Source organism: Lepus europaeus, chromosome 17 (genome assembly GCF_033115175.1).
Source record: "Lepus europaeus isolate LE1 chromosome 17, mLepTim1.pri, whole genome shotgun sequence".
NCBI classification, from domain to species: domain Eukaryota; kingdom Metazoa; phylum Chordata; class Mammalia; order Lagomorpha; family Leporidae; genus Lepus; species Lepus europaeus.
This window is the reverse complement of record NC_084843.1, coordinates 81,485,247-81,499,218: the sequence shown is the minus strand read 5'-3', so window position 1 is coordinate 81,499,218 and position 13,972 is coordinate 81,485,247.

The following is a 13,972-nucleotide window of genomic DNA, read 5'->3' as shown; positions in this document are numbered from 1 at the left end:
TGTGACCTCTGCGAGGGCAGTGACCATCTGTGTTACCCTGTGTACGCCCCTCCTCCTTAGGGGGACCCCCCCTCAACCGGGATTTTCCCCCTGTGCCCCCACACAGGCCCCTTGTGAGGACAGCAGCTCCTGAGTGTCACACACCTGCTCTCACATAGAGCCCCCTGGACCACTGCTGGGGGAGAAAGATGGGGGGGGGGTCCCTTCTCTGGGACCTGAGACCCATGGAGGCTTGGTAGAGGTGTGGTCTGTTATTCTGCAGTGTCAGTTACGTTCGGTTCAATTTTTAAGCCTTTTACTTAAAAAACAAAATTAAAACAAACAGGAGTATGTTACAGAGTAGAAGCCAGGCTTGGGGAACGTTTAAAGATATTTTACATAAAGATATTTTACATAAAGTGACACGCCCAGGAGCTCCCTGGCTGTGTGACCTGGGAGCCTTCTGGAAGGATGAGATCTGTTCCCTGAGGCAGGGGGAAGGTTGTCCCTGGTCAAATGTCCGGCCAGTGTCTGGACAACATCCTCGGCCATGCCCCGTGGGCCCCTCGGCCTGGCGGGCGCTTCCTCCGGGCCGTGCTCCGGCCACGCTCTCTGCCGGCAATCTTCGGTTTTTGTCTGTGATCAGAGTTGCCTCTGCTAAGCCTCCTTTGCCCCTTGCCCTTTCTCTGTGACACTCAGATGTCCACTCCTCCAGGTGTGGCTTCTCTCTGAAACAACTCGCAGCTCTCTCTGCGTGGAGTGAAGTAGCATCCCCTCCCCCTTTTGTGCCCGTGTATCCCCCCGCCCACCTTCTCAACAAAGCCCTGTGGGTGAAGATACCACCGCAGTCGGTCCAAGTCTGGGGAAACCACCTCCGGGAGGCACAGGGTCCAGCCTGCTTGCTGTGGCTTTGCCATCATGGGCAGGACAGGACAGAGTGACCTGGGCAGGAGAAACAGAGGGAGAGGGAGTAGGAGCGCGTGCGCGCATGTGCGCACGAGAGAGCGAGAGAAAGAGAGAGAGAGAGAGAGAATGTCTTCCATCTGCTGGTTCACTCTCTAAATGGTCACAAAAGCTGGGGCTGGCCCAGGCTGAAGCCAGGAGCCAGGAGCTTCTTCTAGGTCTTCCACGCAGGTGCAGGGGCCCAAGCACTTGGACCATCTTCTGCTGCTTTCCCAGATACATTAGTAGGAAGTGGGATTGGGAGTGGAGCAGCTGGGATTTGAACGAGCCCTCATATAGGATTCCAGCATCCTAGCTGGCAGCTTAACCCACAGCACCACAACGCCGGCCCCCTGGGAAGCTAACTCCTGCTCATCTCCAGACTGTAGGGTAATGGGGACAGGTTCCCCCTCCGCCCCCAGCTCTAAGGCTTCCATGATATCCAACAGGATGCCTCTTCCAAGACACTCAGTGCACCTCTTGGGAAGGACTAATTCTCCCGCCCCTCGGGATGGACCCACGCCAGCACCACCACCACCACCACCACCACCAGCTCAGCCTCCTCAGTGCCATCGTTTCTCCGTCACGTGGCTTCTGGCCTCAGAGCCGCCTTGCTCTGTCTTCACAGAGTCCCAGAACGACCCACAGAAGCCTGGTTTACATGGACCAGTAGGGAGTGACGGATGCTGGGCCTGGGTGAAGCCACCAGTGGAGAGCCACTCATTCTTCTTGGGAGCAGGAGGAGAGCAGAGAGCATCATCTCCAAAGAGATGAGACTGGGACCATTGAGAAGTGTGCAGGTGGCCATCTGGACAGCCCGGGCCGCCCCCGCGCTCCTGTCTCAGCCAGCAGGGGTCTCCTCTGTCGCTGGGTGCGCGTGCGCGGTGCCCAGGGTGGCAGAGGAGGTGAGGCCGTCTGCAGACCGGCCGTGGAGCGCGGCTGGAGGTGGCTTCTCACAGGGCCGGGGCGTCTGCGGGGAATTCCCCTGCCCGAGGTCCCCGGGGCGGTGACCTCATCATGCCCGGTCTCATTGTGAGGTGTCTGGAGTGTGTGAGTGTGAACTTTCTTTATGTGCAGGAAGCAAAGGAAGGAAAGTGAATTTCAGAGAACAATGGCGCTCTTTGAAACGGGTCAGACCTGGAACAAAAGTAGGCCGGCGTGGTCCGTTTTTTCTGCTTATTTGGAAAGAGTGGTGCTGAACGGCTCTGACCGGCTCCCTCGGACAGAGCTGGGCCCTCCTGGAGCCTGTGAAGCTGGGGATTGTGGGAACACTTGGGAAAATGAGCCCCTTGCAGGCTGGAGCTCAGGTCCCTTTGGACCACGGCCTTGATCTTGTTGCCCCGTTTCAATGCGTCCTCACCAGTGGGTCACGTGTGGCTGATGTCCCAACAGGCTGAGACATTGTTGCCTCCCTACACTTTCAGTGCTACGGTCTTACCTAGGAGCATTGGATGCCCAATGGCTCAACAACATGGAGTGAAGACAGAGACTGGAGGGTGGGTGGGGCCGGCGCTGTGGTGCAGTGGGCTAATGGTCACCTACAGTACCAGCATCCCATATGGGCGCTGATTCGAGTCCCGGCTGCTCCACTTCTGATCCAGCTCTCTGCTAATGCCCCTGGGAAAGCAGCAGAAGATGGCCCAAGTGCTTGGGCCCCTGCACCCACTTGGGAGACCCGGAAGAAGCTCTTGGCTCCTGGCTTCTGATTGGCCCAGCTCAGGCCATTGAGGCCATTTGGGGAGTGAACCAATGGATGGTCTTGCTCTGCTGTGGCTGGACGGGGCTTAAATGAGTGCCCCTGGGGGCTGGCTCATGTCCTCAGGGTGGTGGTATTGGGAGGAAGGACTGCTGGGAGGTGCTTAAGTCTCCAGGACACTGCAAGGGAATGCTGGTCCCCAGGAGTGAGTTGTGGGGAGAACGAATTGTCACAAAAGCCCATGGCCGTCCCCAAGTCTCTGCTTCCTATTCTGAGATGTGACCGCTCATCTACAATGGCTCCCGATGCAGTGAGGTGCTTATGGGACCCCTTGAGTCTCCAGGGATGTGCCCTAAGGAAACCTCTTTCTTTAACAAAGGCAGCCTGCCCCAGGTATCTCCTTACAGTCCTAAAGACCCAGCAAACCCAGGCTCTGCACGGTCACCCAGCAGCTGATCCCAATAAACGGGCTTGGAGAGAGAGAGAGAAGCCAGTGGCCTCAGGGTTAGGTTTTTTAGGGGCAGAGGATCCACAAAACAGGGAAATGGTCACCTTGGGAGAAGAGAAACATCCTCCCAACATCCAAACTCAACAGATTGGCCCTTGGGGTCAGCCTTGCACTCTTGTAGTGGGAAAACTACCTCATGTCAGAATGTCCTTGTCTGAACACGGTGAGCAGATAATCCTCAGACCCCTCGGGGACAGGGGCCATCAATTGTTCCCGTCACCTTCTGCCCTTAGAAAGCGCAGACTTTTGGAAAATTGTCTTTGGCTCCTTGGATTCAGGCTCCGAGGGGAGGGTAGCCTTGCTGTGAGTCAGAAGGAATGCATGCTCTCCTCAGGCCCCAGTGGCCCCAGCTCCGGGCCTCAATGTTTGCGTCTTGCTGGGGTTACACTGGACCCTTCACCTCCCCTTGTGAACGGGGAGGCGTGCCTGTGCGCACTGGAAACGCGCTCTTGGCTGCGGCTGCTTTGTCCGTCTCTCTGTGCCCAGAGAGATTTGAGATTTAGGAGTCTTGAGGTTTCATTGTGAAAAGGAGAATCCTGTGTGGTTGGAGAAGGCGAGTCACTTTGAGTAATTCAAACCCTCATTCATCCAAACACAAAGTCGAGCCCCTCTTAGCAAATGGGCTCCCCTGCGATAAAGCCTCGAGCAAAGATCTGTTGTCTGCTCTGTGCACTTTGTATCCAGCAAGCTCGACCATCGTGTCTCCAAGTCAGCTTGGCCCTGCTGGTGCCTCTCCTTAGGTGTGCATGCATGTGGGTTGCACATGCGTGCAGGTGCGTGTGCACATGGGCGTGTGCGTGTGCATGGGGTCATGCGGGAGGCAGGAAAGGCGCCAGCTGTTTACAGAGCCCTGCAGCAAATGAGGCTCAGGGATAATTAAGAGAAATCTCCCTTGGCAGCCATGTGCCTCCTTGGGTCTGCTTCTCATTTTGGACAATTGGAAAAGGCAATCACTCACGTTTTATTGATGCCAAAGAGGTTTTCACAGTCATCAATATGGCCTTGCAAAAAAACACCCGAAGCTGTTGACATCTTATTTCTGGGGGTTTTTCTTTCGGGTAATTATGAGCCTTCCAGCATCATATATTTTTGAAATAAGGCAGTTCCACACTCTGTAACTGAGCGTCTCCCGAGCACTGCGTGCTGTTGACGTCGGTGCATCTGTGTGCCTGTGAAATCGTTGCAGATTTCTGCCTCTGCTCTTGACGGTACTCAAAGCGGGCACGGATAAAATGCAGATGATACATGAATGCTTTCAGTTATTATTTTTTTTAGCATTATGGTTATCTGTGGAGGATCCGTTCCTGGGCCGATGCAGAACTTGCCTGCTCTCTGACTGTTAATTCGGTCTTGGCGCTGTTTTGTTCTCTCTCTTGCACTGGCCTTGGCTGGGACTCCCAGTGGGCGGAAGTTCATTGCCCAGCTTGTTCAGGGGCTTCCACAGGCCCCTGGGTACTCGGGTATCTGCTAGGGCTCCCAGGGAGTGCTCACCGCCTGCCCTGCCTCTCCACTCGCCCAGAGCCAGCTGCTGGCCCTGTGCTCTCCGCACGCCAGGTGGCTGAGCTCCTGAGGGTGGGGGGAGCCAGGCTGATCTCATGGAGGGGTTGGAGACCAGGTGGTCAGGAAGCTGAGTCACAGTGGCAGCCTCTGGCTGCTCTCAGTCCCCACGGGCCGGGGGGAAGGCAGGGGAGCTCATTAGGGCAGCACCACAGCCGAGCAGGTCATGACCCCTCCAGGAAGGAAATGGCATGACCCCCACGATAATGTTAGCCACGGAGGGACTCCGTGAAAGGCGCCATCGCGAGACAGTTGACGAGAGCGGAGCGGAATTGTGGGATGCCAGCAAGTCTTTTTTTCTTTCAGACCTGTCACTTGCTTTCTGTTATCCCTACAGCCGAAGCCACTTTCAAGGATGCTTCCCCAGGTCCTTGGCTGCCCCCATCCACCTCTGCTGAAATCCAGGTGCACGCCGTGTGCACGCCTACGGCTGCCCTTCTGGACAAGGGGAACTGAAGGGGCAATGGGATGCTCAGAGCTGCAAATGAGTTTCGCAGGATCTAGCCATTTTTCTCCAAGCACCTCGTGCGTCACCACTGACACACCAGGCTGCCGCTGCAGCTGTGCGCGACGCCTGCATCAGGGTCACTGAGCGCCCGCACTCTGGTCCTGTGCTTGCAACACTGTGATCCTGGTGGGTGGTGAGCTCAGAGGTCTTGCAGCGTCTTTGCCAACCCCCAGACCCAGATCTCGGCGCTGCACCCAGCGTGGGCAGCGTGGGAGCCTGGGGGACTTGGGGCAGCGTGGGTGGTCCAGCACAGCTCTGCCCTGCGGTTTAACCGCCGACTTCCTGCCGAGAGGGGCTGCCCTGGTCCGGTGGATGGGCGGAGGTGGAGATGCCTTTGAGTGGCTGACCTGGCAAATCCCTGCTCTGCTGGCTTCCTGGATTCCTGAGGTGCACAAGGACTCTGAGATGGCGTCTGTTCTTGCAAGGTCCCTTGCACGCTGCTCCTGTCCTGTCTTCCTCTTCCCCTCCCAAAGGCGCTCACCAAGTCGCCCACGGAGCCCGTGACTCCCTGCGTCTCCATACCCCCTGACGTCACACCTGTGCACACAAGTCTGGCTGTCTCTCCCTCTCTGTCCCTCTGCCTTACAAAGGGCGGGGTGGGGTGGTGGTGGGTGGTGTTGAGGGCAGCAGGTGAAGCCTCTGCTTGTGACACTGTCATCCCATATCAGAGCGCAGATTGAGTCAAGGCCACTCGGTCTCCTGCCCAGCTCCCTGCTAACACTCCTGGGAAGGCAGCCGAGGATGGCCCAAGTGCTGGGGCCCCTGCACCTGCATGGGAGACTTGACTGGGATGGGGTTCCTGGCTCCTGACATTGACCTGGACCAGTCCTGGCTGTTTCAGCCATTCGAGAAGTGAGCCAGCAGATGGAAGACCTCTCTCTCTCTCTTTCTCAATCTCATCTCTCATCTCTCTCTGCCTTTCTAAATAAATCAATTAATCTTTTGAAAAGTCTAGACGTATAAAAGAGTATGTTTTCCATACTCTTTTGAGATTTAGTTTTTACTAGGAAGGCAGAGTCATAGAGAGAGAGGGATGGAGGGGAGACAGAGAGAGAGCGAGAGCGAGAGCGAGAGCGAGAGCGAGAGAGAGAGAGCACGAGCTGCCCTGGAGGAGGGGTTGAAAGGCACCTCACTTCAGCTGCTCTGTGCACATTTGTGGTGTGTAGATGCTGTCTCTCCTCTCCTCCCCCTCCCTCCCCTCCCCTCCCCTCCTCTCCACTCCCCACCCCTCCCCTCCCTGCCCCTCTCCTCCCTTCTCTTTCCTCCCCTCCCCTCCTCTTCCCTCCCCTCCCCTCCCCTCTTCAAAGGAATGAGCCGACAGATATGGGACGTGGGCTTGCTAACCCAAGCTCATCCCCACTCTCTCAGGGCCACGGTGTAGTTCCCTGAAGGTCAGGGTCAGGTGCTAAGGACATCATGAACCTGCCTCAGGGCAGACTGCAGAGCAGCACCACAAGGCCAAACCTGGTGCACCCTCTCTGCTTGGCCATGGCCACAGGGGACCAGGAGCAGGGGAGAAGAAGGGGCGGCCCTCATCCTGGGTGAGCCCTGGATGGCAAGGTTTTCCATTCAGTGTGGTGACACTTAAAGCTGCAAATATGCAATTGCCTTGCTGAATCTCAGGGACACTCACATAGAATTAGGTTGTCGTCAGCTACTTTTAAAGACTAGGGTTTATTTGGGATGGAGGGGTCATTGGTTTTAAGCAGCAGAAGATGGCCCAAGTCCTTGGGCCCCTGCACCCATGTGGGAGACCCAGAAGAAGCTCCTGGTTTCAGATCAGACCAGCCCAGCTCTGGCTGTTGCAGCCATCTAGGGAGTGAACCAGCGGATGGAAGACCTTTCTCTCTCTCTCTCTCTCTGCCTCTGCCTTTCAAATGAATAAATCAATCTTTTAAACAAAAAAGAGCCTCTTAAAAACAAGAAACAAAAGAGAGACTGCTGAGCCTCAAATATGTGTGAATTGCAAAGTAATTACACTCAGTGAAACAAGCCTGACCGGAAAAGAAAAAAATAAAAAAGAAAGACAAACAAAGGAAAACGAGTAAGAGCTATTGGTTTGCATTCCACAGCCCTCTCATTCTCTGGGCTTGCTCCCCTGGTGACAAATCCCTTGAGTAAGGTGGTCTGGTCAACGTGAAAATTTCGGTTCCTGGACACAATTACATTTCTTCGGCGCCTCCGAGAGCTTCTGCTGAAACATTTAACGGTGCTATTTGCTCCCCAAGTCCCCGACCGACTCTCCCCACGGAGGCCCCCAGAATACTTCGCTCCGGAAATCAAATACAGCGTTGTCCGGGAGACACCCTGGGTCTCTCACACCTGCTGCTGGCTGGATGGACTGGGGCTCCCAGAGCCTCTGTCTGTACCCGGCTTCCAGCGGGTGGCAAAGCTGGCACCCGCAACAGTCAACGTCAATGTCTTCCGCCATCCACGACAGGTGTCTCCCCAGCCTCCACGGGTGTCTTCTGTTTTCCCTTTGCACCTGCTGCCCTGGCTGTGAGGAAGGGGAGAAGTAACGCCGCTGCCCCCTTGCTCTGGGTTTCCGCGTGACAGCCCCCGTCCCTCTCTCCCTTGAGAATGGGACTATACATCCCTGCCTCATCTAGGCTTAGGGGAGACAGACGCTCCTTCCCTGGCAACTGAGCTGAGTGAGCCCGTGCCCTGTGAACATGGGGATAACACAGGGAGGAGGAGTGGAGCTAGGGGACCCCGCTCCCCCGTCCTGGGGACTCAGGGGAAGCTTCTGCCTTCCTGTAGATGGGGGGATGTTTTCAGGCTCCCCCAGGGCCAGTGATGAGCCGCCCTGAGTGAGTGAGCTCCGGGACATCCATCTGCCTCTGCAGACAACCCCAGGAGTTTCTCTTTCCTATCTGATGACCTGGTTCTCTTGTTTACTGACGCTGGGGATGCCAGCCATCACCCCCGCCTCGGTTAGGGGCCATCTGCCATCACCTGGCAGCTCAGAGGGCTCCAGGTCACAGCCTTAGCCCCGGGGCGTTGGTGTCCACTGTGGGGGTGGGGGGGGCAGCTCCTATCTCACAGGACGGAGGAGCAGCCAGGCGTGGCTCTGCAGAAACAATAATCTGCATAACCAAACCAGGCCCGGTCTCACACTTTATCAGCAGAGGGACAAAGGCGTCCCAGGTTCTCTGCTCTGTCCCATAAACACTGGGCTCCCATGCACAATGGCACGTGCCCCCCCTTCCCTGCTGCCCCCCAGAGTGGCGCCCTGGGACTGCTCTCTGCAGACATTCCCAGGAGGCCCAGACTGAGCACACCCAGGGCGTGGTGGTGGGGGCAGGCTGGGGCTGCACGCGGGTGGGTACTGGGGGTTCCCAAGGGCACTCGGGGGACAGGAGAGAGGGCTGCCTCCTCCTCTCTCTGCAGCTGCTGTGCTGCAAACTGCTGTACCACCCGCTGTGTCTGATCCGGGCACAGGAGGACCCTGTGCCTTCCCCGGGAGGCTCAGGTCTCCCTGTCCCTTGTTGAGTGCTTGCCCTCCCTCCCTCCCTCCCTCCCTCCCTCCCTCCCTCCCTCTCCTCCCTCTCTCTCTCTCCCTCCCTCCCTCCCCTTCCTTTCTTTCTTTCTTTTGATTTATTTATTTATTTGAAAGGCAGAGTCACAGAGAGGCCAAGGCAGAGAAAGAGAGAGAGAGAGAGCGAGAGAGAGAGCGAGAGGTGTCTTCCATCTGCCGGCTCACTCCCTAAATGGCTGCAAAGGTTGGAGCTATGATGATCTGAAGCCAGGAGCCAGGAGCCAGGAGCCAGGAGCTTCTTCCAGGTCTCCCACATAGGTGCAAGGGCCCAAACACTTGGGCCATCTTCCAGTGCTTTCCCAGGGGCATTGGCAGGGAGCTGGATGGGAAGAGGAGCAGCCGGGACTAGAACTGGTACCCACATAGGATGCCAGTGCTGCAGGTGACAGCTTTACCTGCTACACTACTGTGCAGCCACCCCTCCCCGCCCCCCCCCACCCCCCCCCCGCCAAGAAGTATGCAGATAAGGGGGAAGGGATCCTACTACAATTTCACTGCTATCCAAGTGTGTCTGGAGCATTCTGGCCGTGCTTAGAAGCCCTTGCTCGGCTGGGACTCAGTCTCCCCACAAGGAAAGAAAAGGGGTCCCCAGAGTCCCACTATGAGTTTGATTCTGGGCAATCAGAGAAGGCTGGAAAGAAGCTCATCCATTGGCCAATCACCTCCGAGGGGGCGTCCCCACCAGCCAATCACCTCCAAGGGTAGTGCCCTCACTAGCCAATCACCTCCCACTAGGTCCCACCCCTTGAAAGTCCCACCTGTCAATACCATCAGCCTGGGGAGTCCTGAGCTTTGGTGGCAAACTACACGGGCAAGTCATAGCAAGATCTTCCAACTGCAGCATCCTCTGGGTGGAGGCTCCGGACACCCACCCCTCCCGCCTCCCTCTACACACACCATCTGTGCTGTCTGCTCATTTGTGTTGGAGAATAGACATTTTTAAAAATTGAATTTCAGAGATCCAGCTGGCCTTCGTTATAGTGACTCAAGAACCGGGGCACCCCAGCTACAGAACACGAAGGTGCTGTGGTGAGCGAAAGGCTAGGGAGAGCAGGGAGGCGGCGCAGAACTGTGTGCAGGTGCTTGCCTGGGGCCTGAAGCTGGGGTGCCTTCTCCAGCCCACCCAGGCTGACCGCCCGTCCCTTCTTGTTGGCCGCTGGAGTTCGGAGTCAGTTTGGGACGTGTGGCACCTGCTGCATTCTGCTTGCTTGGTCTGCTCTGCGGGGCCGAGTGCAGGAGGCCAGTGCCAACAATGGCTTCCTGTCTTTCTCTGGTCTGACGTGGCCTGATGCTATCTCCGCCCTCCCCCCCCCCCATGCATGTCTGCTCAAATCCTGCACTTGTTCTAATGCGTGTGCTTTCTTCCTGGGAGGACGTTCCTGACTTCACCTGGCTGCACCCCAGTCCCTTTGCACATCCTCGTGAGACCCTTCTCTGAGACTATAGAGCATCACCGTCTTGCCTGCTTGGAGACTTTCCAGTTTCCAGGAGATACCTGGGAGTGACTTCCAGGGACACCTTTGACCCTCGCGCTCGGGGCGTCTCAGACCTGACCTCAGAGCCTCAGATAGCCAAGGCGTTGGCCCTACCAGGTTCCCTTCCCACTCAAGGAGCAGTCACACAGTTGTCTTCCGCCTCCTGGCTGCCTCCCCAGCTTGTCTACCTGTCTTAGATTATCCCAGAGAGTCTAACCTCACACCTTTTACATCTCCTCTGACTCACTGGGCATCCTATCAGCCTGCTGCTAATGAATAGCATAGGCAACAAGGGGAAAAATCCAAGCACACTTTTCTTAGGGATTTGTTTATTTGAAAAGCAGAGAGAGAGAGTGAGAGCGAGAGCGAGAGCGAGCGAGAGAGAGAGAGAATGAGAGAGAGAAGGGAGAGAGAGAGAGAGAGAGAATCTTCCATCTACTGGTTCACTCCCTAAATGGCCACAACAGCTGAGGCTGGCTGGGCGGGGCCAGGACAAGGAGCTGGAACTTCCTCCAGGTCTCCCTCGTGGGTGTCAGGGGCTCAGGCACTTGGGCCATCCTCCGCTGCTTTCCCAGGCACATTAGCAGGGAGCTGGATGGGAAGTGGAGCAGCCGGGACTCGAACCGGTGCTTAAGCACTGGCTTAACTCGCTGGACCACGACACCGGCCCCCAGACTTACTATTTGATGAAAGCATTTCAGGATCGTCAGAAGCCGGAGCGTGCGGGAACTCGAACGCGGCCTCTTGTTAAGGTTGTACTCGAAGACCGCACAATCTTCTAGTAAGGGCTCCCCGCAGCCCCTGTTGTCAGCAAGGTTGAGACCAGAACGGACTTGGGAGTTCTGGGTGCACGAGCACAGGTCCTTTCACGGGGCCTGGGGACAGTGGGTTCTAAAAATGTGCTTTGGAGATGGGGGACTGCGCATGGGGTCCAAACAAGCACTGTGCGTGGGGTCCAAACAAGCAGTTCTGGGCCGGTGCTGCGGCTCACTAGGCTAATCCTCCGCCTGCGGCGCCGGCACACCGGGTTCTAGTCCCGGTCACGGCGCTGGATTCTGTCCTGGTTGCCCCTCTTCCAGGCCAGCTCTCTGCTATGGCCCGGGAAGGCAGTGGAGGATGGCCCAAGTGCTTGGGCCCTGCACCCCATGGGAGACCAGGAGAAGCACCTGGCTCCTGGCTTCAGATCAGCGCAGCACGCTGGCCGTAGTGGCCATTTCGGGGGTGAACCAACGGAAGGAAGACCTTTCTCTCTGTCTCTCTCTCTCTCTCACTGTCTAACTCTGCCTGTCAAAAAAAAAAAAAAAAAAAAAAAAAAAAGAATGTTATCACAAACAAGCGATTCTGGTCCTCACAGTAACCGAAAAGAACCCAGACTGCAGTGAGCCTGGAGCTCGACAGGGCGAGCTCTGAGCCTAACTGGCGGCAGCAGTGAACACAGCAGAGCAGAGCCGGACCCGGGCGCACGCCCACACACAGCTCAGCCTACCCCTGCATCCCCACAGCCCTTGCCCACCTGCCCTCCACTGACTCAGCTCGGGGAGGCGGCCACGGTTGGGAGCCCACTCGGGAAGAGTGGCGTGGCAGGCCCCTTCCTGTGTGGCAAGGCCCTAAGTTATGGGGTGAACTTGAGCCCCTCTCCTGCGTAGGTTAAGTAAGTCCTGTGAGCCCCAGGACCTTGGGATGTGACCGCCTAGGGAGACGGGGCCTTTAAACAGCTGAGTAAGGGGCCAGCGCTGTGGCCTAGTGCACTAAGCCTCTGCCTGCGGTGCCGGCATCCCATAGGGGCACAAGTTCGAGTCCCAGCTGCTCCACTTCTGATCCAGCTCTCTGCTATGGCCTGGGAGAACAGTGGAAGATGGCCCAAGTCCTTGGGCCCCTGTACCTGCAGGGGAGACCTGGAGGAAGCTCCTGGCTTCAGATCGGCCAGTCTCTGGCTGTTGCAGCCATTTGGGGAGTGAAACAGCGGATGGAAGATCTCTCCGTCTCTGTAACTCTACCTCTTAAATAAGTAAATCTTAAAAAAAAAAAAAAAAAAAGAGGCAAGAGAGCTAAAATGAGGTCAGAGAGGTGGGCCCTGACCCAGTGGGATCTGTTTCCTTCTAAGCAGGGGAGATGCGGCGCAGACACACCCAGAGGGCACAGCGGGGACACGGGAGCCCCGCCCCGAGGAGAGAGGCCCTGGAGAAGCCTCAGGAGCTCCAGAGAGATTTCTGCTGTGCAGGTCGCCCTACTGCGGGGGAGGGGAGCGGGGGAGAGGAGAGAGAGAGGGAGGGGAGAGAGAGGGAGGGAGAGGGGGGAGAGAGAGGGAGGGAGAGAGAGGGAGGGAGAGAGAGGGAGGGAGAGGGAGGGAGAGAGAGGGAGAGAGAGAGAGAGGGAGAGAGGGAGGGAGAGAGAGGGAGGGAGAGAGGGGGGGAGAGAGAGGGAGAGGGGGGGAGAGAGAGGGAGGGAAGAGAGGGAGAGAGAGAGGGAGAGAGAGGGAGAGAGAGACAGAGAGAGAGAGGGGAGAGGAGAGGGAGGAGGAGGGAGAGAGAGAGGAGAGAGATGGGGAGAGAGAGAGAGAGGGAGGGGGGGAGAGAGAGGGAGGGGGGAGAGAGAGGGAGGGGAGAGAGGGAGGGAGAGAGAGGGAGAGAGAGGGAGAGGAGAGAGAGAAGAGAGAGAGAGGAGAGAGACGGAGAGAGAGACAGAGAGAGAGAGGGGAGAGGAGAGGGAGGAGGAGGGAGAGAGAGAGGAGAGAGATGGGGAGAGAGAGAGAGAGAGGGAGGGGGGGAGAGAGAGGGAGAGAGAGAGGGAGGGAGAGAGAGAGGGAGAGAGAGAGGGAGGGGAGAGAGGGAGGGGAGAGAGAGAGAGGGAGAGAGAGGGAGAGAGAGAGAGAGGGAGGGGAGAGAGAGAAGAGAGAGAGAGGAGAGAGACGGAGAGAGAGAGGGAGAGAGGGAGGGGAGAGAGAGGGAGGGGAGAGAGAGGGAGGGGAGAGAGAGGGAGGGAGGGAGGGAGAGAGAGGGAGAGAGAGAGGGAGGGAGAGAGAGAGGGGGAGAGAGGGAGGGGAGAGAGAGAGAGAGGGAGAGAGAGGGAGAGAGAGAGAGGGAGGGGAGAGAGAGAAGAGAGAGAGAGGAGAGAGACAGAGAGAGAGACAGAGAGAGAGAGGGGAGAGGAGAGGGAGGAGGAGGGAGGAGGAGGGGGGAGTAGAGAGAAAGAGAGAGGAGAGAGAGGGGGAGGGGGAGAGGGGGAGGGGGAGAGGGGGGAAGAGGGGAGAGGGAGGACAAAGAGCAGGGGGGGAGAGAGAGAGGAGGGGGAGGGAGAGCAAGAGAATCTTTTGCTCACTAATTCACTCCCCAGATGGCCGAATGCTTCATGAGATGAATTAAAAACTAATGTTGACACTTAGCTAAGCTTAGACCAAAAAAAAAAAGGAAAACATAAAATCTCCAAGTGACCAGCAAGGCGGCTGATGGACAGTAACCTCTGGGGCAGAGGCTGGGGGGGGGGCACTGGGGAGGGGTCCCACTCTGTGTAGGATGAGAAGCAAGGGAGGGACCCTAGTAGGGCTGGGGGTGGCTGGGGGCTGGAAGCAGAGGCCCCTGCATAATGGCTGGAGCTGCGCCTAAGCATCCCTTCCTTTTCAGAGAAACCAAAAACTCAAGAATCGTGTCAGAACAGCTGCTATGAGGAATCAGAGAGGCAGCAGGGGGAGCTTTTTTTTTTTTAAAAAAAATTAATTAATTTATTTGGAAGTCAGGAGAATAGGAGAGGCAGAGAGAGAGAGAGAGAGAGA